This window comes from Paroedura picta, chromosome 16 (genome assembly GCF_049243985.1).
Source record: "Paroedura picta isolate Pp20150507F chromosome 16, Ppicta_v3.0, whole genome shotgun sequence".
In the NCBI taxonomy this organism is placed as follows: domain Eukaryota; kingdom Metazoa; phylum Chordata; class Lepidosauria; order Squamata; family Gekkonidae; genus Paroedura; species Paroedura picta.
The window spans coordinates 21706346-21717571 of record NC_135384.1 but is presented as its reverse complement, the minus strand read 5'-3'; the positions used below and the strand labels follow the sequence as shown (position 1 = coordinate 21717571).

General features: G+C 49.6%; 2 long non-coding RNA genes across 2 annotated transcripts in view; one reads left to right on the top strand and one right to left on the bottom strand.

The window, feature by feature from the left end:
• Positions 1 to 499: 499 nt before the first annotated feature.
• On the top strand, positions 500 to 2328 carry LOC143826266 (uncharacterized). Its single transcript, XR_013227037.1, has 4 exons — positions 500 to 525; positions 840 to 944; positions 1078 to 1378; positions 1885 to 2328. It is a non-coding gene; the product is annotated as an uncharacterized LOC143826266 (long non-coding RNA).
• A 122-nt stretch (positions 2329 to 2450) lies between these two features.
• Positions 2451 to 11226, bottom strand: part of LOC143826267 (uncharacterized) — a 41140-nt gene continuing 32364 nt past the window's right edge. The window contains exons 6-7 of the long non-coding RNA XR_013227038.1: positions 6680 to 6805; positions 2451 to 2658 (exon numbers count right to left, since the gene is read on the bottom strand). This is a non-coding gene — a long non-coding RNA (uncharacterized LOC143826267). The remainder of the gene's footprint in view (positions 2659 to 6679; positions 6806 to 11226) is intronic.

The window sequence follows — 11226 nt, the reverse complement described above, 5'->3', positions numbered from 1 at the left end:
AGGTTATTGGGGGGGGGGGTTGAGACTGGGAGGGAGGGCTTGGGGTCAGGGGGTGGATGACATCATGCCACAGGGCCTGCCCTCCAAGGCAGCCTGGTTCTCAATTTGTCTACCTACTTGGTTCTCCAGGGACCCTGATCTCTGCTGCCTGAGAGCCACTGGAATTCTGGGAGATCTCCAGGCTGCCCCCAAAGGTTGGCAACCAAAAGGTGTCTCCCAAGCAGAGGGAATGAATCTCTGCCCAATTCCTCTAATTCTCTCCTAATGCTCCTAAATCTCGCCTCTGTCTCTGGCCCGAGCCCCTGGCTGGTCACCCCTGCCTGCCCCGAGGCCCTCTGCTGTCCTCAGCACCGGCCTCTCCAGGGCTCCTTCCTGCCTCTGCCTAATTAGCTGCAGGGTTGCCATGGGGATGGCCAGAACCATTCTCGCATCACAGTCGGTCCAGGGGGACATCCTGCCCCCCAGCACCCGTGGGGGCATTTCATCCAAACTTTTGGGCGAGGATGCGGCTGGTACAGCCAATTGGTGAGTCCAACTTGGAAGGTTTCCCACGCCCCACCCAGTTGTGTTCCAGGTGGGAGCTTTTGTGTGCCTGGCTGAGGAAGCGTCCAGGAGCACAAAGGAAGCGTCCAGGAGCACAAAGTTCCCACCTGGAGTCCAACATTGTGGGGCCTAAAGGCTGAAGGAAACAAGGGACCCCTGGGGGAGAAGCCAGCCTCCGGGGGAAGCCTAGAAAGGTTGTTTCAGGGTCGGTCCGGAGAGGGAGGTCTCACCCTAGCTGGTATGTGAGCCTGAATCTTTCATTAGCTCAGTTCTCTCTAATTCCTCTTTTTCTCCAGGAATTGACGGAGTCCTAATTAAAGGGCAAAAAATTAATGTATTTAAAACATCTGCCCCCCTCAGCGGAGAGCCTGGCCGCCTACCGCCTATTTTAAGAAACAACGGTAAGAACCTCCAGCTGCCACTAAAGGAGCCAGCCCTCGCCTTGGAGGGAAGGGGGGGAGGGAGAGCTTGGGGGGGGGTCATTTTCCTCCCAGTAACTATTTTAATTTTGCTGTTCTTGTTTTTCATTTCCAGAGGCGGCCAGGCAGATCCCTCCGCGGCTGGAGGACCGGGGTGTGGGCTGCGTCAGCCTGGCGGGGGCTGGTAAGGGCGGCCCTGGCTCGAGGCGGGTCAGCTTTAAGCTACCTGACCGAGAGCCAGGGCCCCCTGCCTCCCCCCCAGCAGCAGCCCCACCCCACGGAAGACCTCCGCTCTTCCCCCAGTTGAGAACACCGCCCTGGTGTGTCGGCACCAGGGCCTGAGGGGAAGAGCGGCTCACTCCAGCCGCGGCAGGGGGTCCCGCTGACGGGGAGGAGGAGGCGGTAGGCGGGCGGAGGTGAGTATGGTCATTTCTTGATGTGCTGGCGGGTTAGAGAGAGGCTAGGTAGAGAATTAAGGATACCCCAGTGTGTGTGTGTGGGGGGGGGGATGTTTAGGATTAGATGTGGTCGGAGGGCATTAGTTTTCCTCCGGCTGGGAAGGGAAGGGAAGGGAAGGGAAGGGAGGAAGGAGAGGAAGGAGGGAAGGAGGAAGGAAGGAGGAAGGAAGGAAGGAAGGAAGGAGAAGGAAGGTAGGAAGGAAGGAAGGAAGGAAGGAAGGAAGGAAGGAAGGAAGGAAGGAAGGAGGGGAGGGTAGATGTCGGTGAGCTGAGTAGATGCAGTGCTCTGCTTCCTAGTGGTCATGGCTGTCCAACACCATGTGTTCATCTACTGAACCTGCCTGCTGCAATGTTCTAAGAAGCCTTCACTCACAGCAGCCAAATCAGTCAGCATGGATGCCAGGCATGCACAAGGAGCCTTCCTCCAAAGGATCTATACATCCCTTCCTTTTGTTGTTTCACAGCCACAACCTTGGAAAACGCTTCCCGATGCACCATCATCTTAAGCAGTGCCCACGCACACTTCCATCAACAGATTTCACTTAATGTGAAAAGTGAGCCAAATTTAGACGACAAGCAAAACAGCTGAAGAATATTGAGTGGTGAACAAAGCCTGGATGAGATTGCTGAAGGGAAGTGAACTGGGTTGGACTTATCTTATCTACAAGCGTCGCAAGCTGGTGTGTGTTATGGCTGCAACATATGGAAACCACTTGAGAAAGGAGAGTTGCCAATCTCTGGGTGGTAGCGAGAGATTTCTGGAATGGCAGCCGATCTCTAGGTGACAGAGATGAGTTCACAGGAGAAGACGGCTGCTTTGGAAGGGGGACTCCGTGGCATTAGCTGCCCTGAGTCTTTTTGAGAAAGCTTGGACTACAGATCAAAGCAAATAAATAAATTATAACACATTGAACTTTCTCCCTTGCCCAAACCCCAACCTTCTCAAGCTCCACACCAAAGATCTTCAGATATTTCCCAAGCTGGCGCTGCCAACCCTACGAGAAACTGATCTAATTAAATGATCCCCCCCCCACACACATAAGCACACACACATGCTATAAATAGAGGAGAGGGCTGCTTTCAAAAACTGGGAACAATATTTATTTTGTACTTTTCCGGCCAAGAAGCTTAAAGAAGCATTTCTAGCTGCACATCAGCTGTGTGAAGCAAGGCCAGCATCGGACGTTGGCATATGGCTCAGCAGCTGTCTAGGTCCAGAGCTTGGCCAAGGGCCTAAACTGGAGACAGGAAATCAACCAGCATTATTCAATGGCAGGGAAAGAAGAGAGAAAGAGAATTGTGTTCTGCTGCCTCTTTGAAGTACCCTTTTTTGTTAGCCCAGAGGATTCTGTAAAATCTCAGTAACCTTTCCTTGTTCCTCTTAGAACTACAAGAGGAAAAAAATGTACTCCACTCCTCCAGAATAGACACAGTTTTAGGGAAGAAGTGAGAGAAGAGAATCATGGGCCCTTTAGCCTGGAGAAATGACAATTGAGAGGTGACATGACAGAGGTTTACAAAACCATGCCTTGGAGAGAGAAGGTGGAGAAAGAAGTCCTTCTCTCCCTCTCTCACAATACAAGACTTCATGGCCACTCAACAAAATTAATGAACAGTAGGTTTAGAACAGATAAAAGGAAGTACTTCTCACAAAGAGTCATTGACACATGGAATTTGTGGCTACAGGATGTGATGGCAGCTACAAGCACAGACAACTTGAACAGGGGGTTGGATAAATATATGGGACAGAGGTCCATCAGTGGCTATCAGCCACAGGTATAGAGGGAACCCTATATCTGGAGGGGTGATGCTCTGTATTCCTGGTGCTTGCAGGGAAACAGTGGGATGGCTTCTGGAGTTCTGGCCCTGCTGGTGGACCTCTTGTGATGGCACCTGGGTTTTTTTACCACTGTCAGCTACAGAGTTGGACTGAATGGACCACTGGCACGATCCAACAAAGCCAGTTTGGTGTAGTGGTTAGGAGTGCAGACTTCTAATCTGGCATGCCAGGTTCGATTCTGCACTCTCCCACACGCAGCCAGCTGGGTGACCCTGGGCTCGCCACGGCACTGATAAAACTGTTCTGACTGAGCAGTGATATCAGGGCTCTCTCAGCCTCACCTACCTCACAGGGTGTGTGCTGTGGGAAGAGGAAAGGGAATGTGATTGTAAGCCGCTTTGAGTCTCCTTCGGGTAGAGAAAAGCGGCATATAAGAACCAACTCTTCTCCTTCTCCTTCTCCTTCTCCTTCTCCTCCTTCTCCTTCTCCTTCTCCTCCTTCTCCTTCTCCTTCTCCTTCTCCTTCTGCTTCTGCTTCTGCTTCTGCTTCTGCTTCTGCTTCTGCTTCTGCTTCTGCTTCTGCTTCTCCTCCTCCTTCTCCTCCTCCTCCTCCTCCTCCTCCTTCTCCTCCTCCTCTTACGCTATTCTGTTTGGTTGGGGGGAAACGAGCAATGGCAGGAGATGATAGTTGGGGATAGGAGTACGGCCCCTGTTGGGCAACAGACAACTACCCCGATGGAACAAAGATCTGCTGCTGCTCCTCCCATGGAGGTAGATGCGCCACAGATCCAATGGAAAGGTTTGTGGCTAATCTATCCAGAGAAGGCTCCAGGATTGGATTCCTTAGGTCTGAGCTTCAATGTTACATTTCAGTCGCTGCAGCACGGCCGCAAAAGGAACACGCTACTCAACGCCAGATTAATTCCAACCTTTCAGCTTTCACATAAACATGGTCACATATCTCCTGAACCTCTGTTTGTAAAAATTGCCACAATCCTGTCCCGCTTCTCCTCCTTGAGACTGCTATCAGGCTAGGCTTATAAGAGGAGCGTGTTGATGACTGTACGCATCTGGGACGGCATGCCTCCCCGCTGCCGGTTTTATAAAGCCAATGGACCCGTGCCAGGACATAATCAAAACGCAGGAACTCGCTCTGCGGAACAAAGTATCCGGCTGCCTTTTGATCAGCCCAGCACCTGGCCCCCATGGGTTAGGCACACGAAATCTACGGTGATATGTTCCCTTGGCAAGAAAGAAAAAAATTAATTAAGACTGTTCAGTTTTAGTATCTCACTGCCCGCCACCCAAAGGGCTGGATCTGTGAACTGACAGACTTTGGAAAGCTGTGTCTTGGTACATCACCCCCCCCCCCACACACACACACACACACACAGGGAATGGGATGAGCTCTCCGTGTCTCTCTTCAGCCGGAAGGGATGGAAAGAAGTTAAGTTGTGCTTGGTAGACTTTTTTCTTATAGGGCTGAATGTAATCGATTAAGCCTTGTAATTACAGAAACTTCAAATACTTTAAAAAGTTTGGCTGTGACTCAAGGGTAAACAACATATGGCAGTTTCTAGCACGTCATCTCTGGGTACCCCAATCTGACTTTGTTTCAGTCATGAAGAAGGAGGAGGAGGGTCTTATATGCCACTTTTTTCTTCCAGAAGGAGTCTCAAAGCAGCTTCCATTTGCCTTCCCTTTCCTCTCCCCACAACAGACACCCTGTGAGGGAGGGGAGGCTGAGAGAGCCCTGATATTACTGAAGAAGAGTTGGTTTTTATATGCCACTTTTTTCTTCCAGAAGGAGTCTCAAAGCAGCTTCCATTCACCTTCCCTTTCCTCTCCCCACAACAGACACCCTGTGAGGGAGGTGAGGCTGAGAGAGCCCTGATATCACTGCTCAGTCAGAACAGCTTTATCAGTGTTGTGGCAGGCCCAAGGTCATTCAGCTGGCTGCATGTGGGGGAGCAGGGAATCAACCCCCACTCGCCAGATTAGAAACCCATGCTCCTGACCACTACACCAAGCTGAGTGAGGGGGAACCTGCTTCCAGTTCAGATTAGGACCACGATTTCTCCTGTCATCACTTTCCTGACCGCAAGTGTCCTGTTTGCCTTGTTGAGAAGAGCTCTGCGTGTTCTGAGGGGCTACACATTGGGTCCTCAACTGAAGCCCATCCACCACAGAAGCTGAGGTAAAAGCCTCCAGTGGCAGGTTGTTTTCTGCAGTCTGTTAAAATGGCCCTTTATAATGAGAGTCTTTGGGGATGTACTAATGCTTTTGACAAATTACAAAAAAAGTTCTGCATATATGCTGGAGTGAAATTGTGAACTGTAATTTCTATTTATACTTTCATATTATAGGTATAACGTTATATATTAAAGGTAAAGGTATCCCCTGTGCAAGCACCGAGTCATGTCTGACCCTTGGGGTGACGCCCTCCAGCGTTTTCATGGCAGACTCAATACGGGGTGGTTTGCCAGTGCCTTCCCCAGTCATTACCGTTTACCCCCCAGCAAGCTGGGTACTCATTTTACCGACCTCGGAAGGATGGAAGGCTGAGTCAACCTTGAGCCGGCTGCTGGGATCGAACTCCCAGCCTCATGGACAGAGAGCTTCAGACAGCATGTTGCTGCCTTACCACTCTGTGCCACAAGAGGCTCATAACGTTATATATTAATATTACTATTATTATAATTCATTAACAGCTTTTGGAAGGAGGAGCCTGTACCTGTCGGTCAGCTTTTCTCAACTTTTTTACCATTGAGAAACCTCTGAAACATTCTTCAGGTTTCGAGAAACCCCAGAGGTGAGGTGGTGCTATCTTGGAGAATATCATTGGGAAGCATCGCTGTGTACACGCTCCCCTCCCACCCCCTCCAGGCCCATCATTGGCCATTTTGGGACGAGTGGGTGGGTTGATATGACCATGTTTAACAAATCTGAAGAATATATTAAGAATATATTAAGTCCCACCGATCTGAGAAATCCACAGTTCCATGAAACTCTGGTTGAGAAAGCTTGGTCTAGGTGGAATCTGAGCATCTCTCAGAATTACAACAATCTCCCAACTACAGAGATCGGCTCTGGAGGGCTGGATGCTCTACGGCAGGGTTCTCCTGATGCTCGCCTCCATGGTGCTTCCAGCTTGTGCTGGGGCTGGGCTTGCTGCATGGGCTTGGTGGCGAGTTGTTGCCCTTCTGAGGCCACCCACTGCAGCACCCTTTTCCCTCAGGGGCCAGGGTGCATTCTCCCCTCCTCCCGGAAAAAAGGGAGGCATCCAGACCCCTGGCTGGGAAACCCGAGAGGGCAGGCCGGACAAGGGAGCCTGGACAGCTTTCTGCTCCTAGGTTCCTAGAAGCTGGGCTGCAGTTCCTGTGAGTACACAGAACCATAAAGTTGGAAGGCGACATACAACCAATCTAGTCCCACCCCCTGCTCAATGCAGGATCAACCTCAAGCATTCGGAATAAGTACCTGTCCAGCCGCGGCTTGAAGACTGCCAGGGAAGGGGAGCTCACCATCTCCTTAGGCATTCAATTCCACTGCTGAACTACTCTGTGCAATTTTTTTGCTTGATATAGATATATTGTCTTCCTCTCTCTATGGGATTACAAAAGAAAATAAAGATTTAACTTCATTCAAAAGCACCTTTCTTTTGCTGAAAAGTGGACCATTTCCCCCCATATCTGCACACAAAAGCTTCTACCTTGAATAAAATTTTGTTGGTCTTAAAGTTGCTCCTAGACCCAACTTTTGTTCATGTTATGTTTCTTTGACCCAGCTTGTTCTGCCACATGGATCTGTGTTGAAGGATGCAGGGTATACTATGATCCTAAGCATGTCTGCCAGTAAGTTCAGTGGTACTTACTGTCAGGTTAGTTGGGGGGGGGAGGATTGTTAGTCATAAAGTCTGCTCTGCTGCTTCAGACCAACATGACGACAGAACAGATAATTCTCCTCCACACATGTAGATTTGAAACGATGTTGGTGGTAGATTGGCCTTAGCATTTTGCAGAGCAAGAGACAAAAATGGGTTTTGTTTTTAGCCAGGAAACACAGAAATCACTTGGCGGTGATTTGCATTCTTGTCTGCACAGTGGCTTGCAGATCTATTGGTCAAATGCTTTTCTTTAGCTGTATACGAATAGCAGAAAAGTGTTTAGCTGTATATGTGGGGGTGGGTAATTACCACCAGTTCTCCCTTCCCATCAGTACAACACTCAAGCCCAGGGTTGGCCAAACCGTGGATCTCCAGATGTCCATGGACTACAATCCCCATGAGCCTCCATGGACTACAATTCCCACAAGTTCTCCCTTCCTTCTGTATTCAATCTGTGAAACATGTTTTTTAAATGCATGATTCTGGCTTGCCTATTGGGCAACAGTTCATCAATAACTTCTCTATTTTCTTCTTAGAAAACAGTCAGGTTCATAACTAGAGGTGGAAACCAACTATCAGTCGATGTCAGGTGCAGAACAGCAGAAGAGTGGAAATATAAGCATGGCGGTTCTGTGCAGACAGACAATGTGCTGCTGTCCACTATGCTCTACTGCTCCTTCACCAAACGAATTTGCTCCTCTAACAAAAACAAAAAAAATGTCTGGCTACAGCCCTGCCCCCATGTCACAGAGACAGGACCCCTCAACCCACTGCCTGCTGGGACCCCCACCGGCCACACTCCTTCTCCCAGCCCTGAGAACGGGGTCTGAGAACCCTCTGCCTGCACTCATTTCTCCCTTGACCTGCCTCCCGCACTTCTTCCCCCGGCGCCACAGGGTGGCAACATAAGGTAGGAGACTACCATAGGCCCTCCAGATATCTGTGACTCTTTCAGGACAATTCAAGCTTGCTTCCTCCCCTTGAGCATTTGGGGAAGGGGGAGATTACAGCTCTGATCCAATTCACCCCCCTTGATGGTGTCACTGGGACTATTATTTGAATGCATCATGCTCTTCCGTGGCACAGCTGCGGATGCCACCTTGGCCTTTCAAGAGGAACGATTCCAGTGTTGGTCTGAAGTCACACAACAAAATAAGAGTCCCAAAGCGCCTTTAAGACCAACAAAGGTTTATTCAAGGCATGAGCTTGAACCTCATGCCTTGAATAAACCTTTGTTGGTCTTAAAGGTGCTACTGGACTCTATTTTTGTTGCGCTTTCAAGAGGAAGGAAGATTAATTTGTTTAAACAGCAAAACACATCTGCAGCCTCAGGTTTGGCCCCAATCAGCAATTCTTTGTCGATTGGCTAATATCATGGACTCACCCCAAGGGTATCTATTTCAAACCCAGCCAAGCCATCCAACCTGCCCCCCCCCCGCCCCTGCCCTTCCCCCCAGCCTGGGCTTTTGCACTTGATGTGAAAAGGTTGAGACATTTATGATTGAACCAAGGCTAAAGTTCCTGGGAAAGGCTGCTGCAAACCAGATGGACTTTTCTTCGGGTAGGGTGGGGGAGCTCTAATTGCTCCTCTGGCAGCAGGTTTGGGGGTGCAGGGTGGGGGAGAGAAAATCAGCTTGCCGTCTGCAAGGAGCTGTCAAACCTCTGGTTCTAATTATTGCTGTGATTAACTTTCTTCATTTTTATGGGGACGTTTCTGATCTTTCCTCCCCTATTTTAGATTAGAGGTGGCAGTGGCACAATTATATGGGGAGAGCAGGGGATTTAAAGAGTTAGCAGAAATATAGTTGAAGATTGCAGGCTTTGGCATGCCAAAGCTCATTTGTTAGCTAGCTGTAGGCTCAGCCCTGTCTGGAAGTTCCCCCTTGGAGCTGTTCTCTCCCCCCCCCCCCAAACACTGTGGGATGAAGAGGTTAAATTGTTGGGCCACGAGCAGTGAAACCCAGGTTCATATTTCTGCTTGTCCTAAAATTCAACTGGTGACCTTGGGTCAGTCGTTTCTTCTCATCCTGGCCTGCTTCACAGGGTTGTTGTGAGAATAAAATAGAAAAGGCAGAATCATGCACACCACCCTGAACCCCTACAAGGAAGGCTGGGATAAAAATGCAATAAGTGCGAGTGTTGTGCAAAAGTTATTCGTCATCATTGTCCCCCCGATATACAGAATCCCTTGTTTTGTTTGCCATTAGCAGAAAGAAGCTGGAGGAAGGATAAACCATTAGGAAATTGATCCCCAAGTAAAATCCTCCCTCTGGGATGGCAAACGTTCTTGGAGTCTTGACAGGACTGCCCCCTGAGCCCGACTCCCTCACTCAGGAGGGAGGCGGGGAGAAAAGTGAGACCAAAGTCACCATTGCATTGATGGCAGGATGTCATTCCCATCAGTGCAGCACTCTAGCCCCGGGCTGGCCAAACTGTGGCTCTCCAGATGCACTGGAAGGGGCTCATGGGAATTGTAGTCCATGGACATCTGGAGAGCCACAGTTTGACCGCTCCTGCTTCTAGCCTTTGCCGTGAAAATTATATCATGCTGTTGATGCAAGGGCACCCTCCTGTACCCCCACCTTGCAGCCTTCCACTGGTAGCCAACCCTAGGCCTCAAGCAGGCCTTGGCCCTTTCTGCACACTTTGGATAATGCCCTCTCAGTGCACATTAGAAGTAGATTATCCTGTTCTGCACAGGAAAATCCAGCTGCAAAAGCACATTGAAAGTGCATTATCCAACGTGTGCAGAACGGGCCCAGCTTTCCATGGTTTCCCAATAACAAAAATGACACTTGATTAAGCTCAGCTTTCCGTGGTTCCCAGACGGCACAAAGAGTGCAACCCTATTTATTTATTATTTGTTTATTTGATTTCTCTACCGCCCCTCCCCGTGAGCCATCTTGGGACAGTGTCAGAATCACATGATTACTGCCATGAGATTTGTGAGCCAACGTGTATCCATCCTGGATTCTGTATGACCAGCTTGTCTGCTTTGGCTTTCTGTTAACTGTACTTTCTGAAATGCTTTAGGATGCTTAGGGTGCTTTAGGATGCTTAGGGCTGATCCTGCGTTGAGCAGGGGGTTGGACTAGATGGCCTGTATGGCCCCTTCCAATCTATGATTCTATGATTCTATGATTCTCTTTATTGAGCAGGGGGTTGGACTAGATGGCCTGTATGGCCCCTTCCAACTCTATGATTCTATGATTCTAATTGCTTTGTTCTACTTTGCAACATCACCAGACAGTCTTATCTGTGTAGTAGCAGCAGCTAGCGGAACCAAGGTTGGATAGGTTTGGGTTATCGTCTTGGCTGCTTTCCCGGACGGCACCTGGACTTGGGAGGGGGCACCCTCTTTGGGAGTGGGAACATCTTTGAGCGGGAAAACTTTGGGGTAAAAGTACTATCTTTTGAATGTACTGGCCAGTTTTAGCTTTGAAAGTCTAAGGTATCGATCTGCTTGGGAAATAAACGCTTTCTCCCAGAGAAATGATTGTTTCCAGTCTGTCAACCTAACCGACAGTTTACGATAATTAAAAAAAAAACAGTTTAAACCAGTACCACTCACCCCACCCTCTTAAATACATTCTGCTGAGCTAACGGAAATGGGATGATCTAAATTGGGGGTGGGAGCCAAGGAGAAGGAGGAAGGCCCAGGTCCTTTTCAGACAGCCCTGGCCTCAGCCATAAGCCTGGCCAAAGTGCCATTGTGCAGGCCCTGCAAAACTTTGACAGCTCTGCCAGGGCCTGGATTTCAACTGGCCACCCATCCCAACAAATCAGAGCCCAGACCAGGCAAACATATTTAGGGCCAGGGATTACCAACCAATTGGTGTTAGCAGAGCGCAATGCTCTCTGGGGAAAAAGTATTGCAAAAGGTGGTCCCTCAGATATGTAGGGCCCACACCATGTAGGGCCTTAAAGGTCAGTACCAGAACCTTGAACCGGATCGAGAACTCCACTGGTAGCTGGTACAGCTTCTGCAGGTCAAATACAGGCCCTCCATGACCTATGCAGCTGTGTTCTGCACCAGCTGCAGGGTAGCCCTGCGAAGAACAAGTTACAATAATCCAGCCTGGAGGCAACCATTGCATGGATCACTGTGTCTAGGTCTCCCAGGTAGCTTCACCTGGTGCAG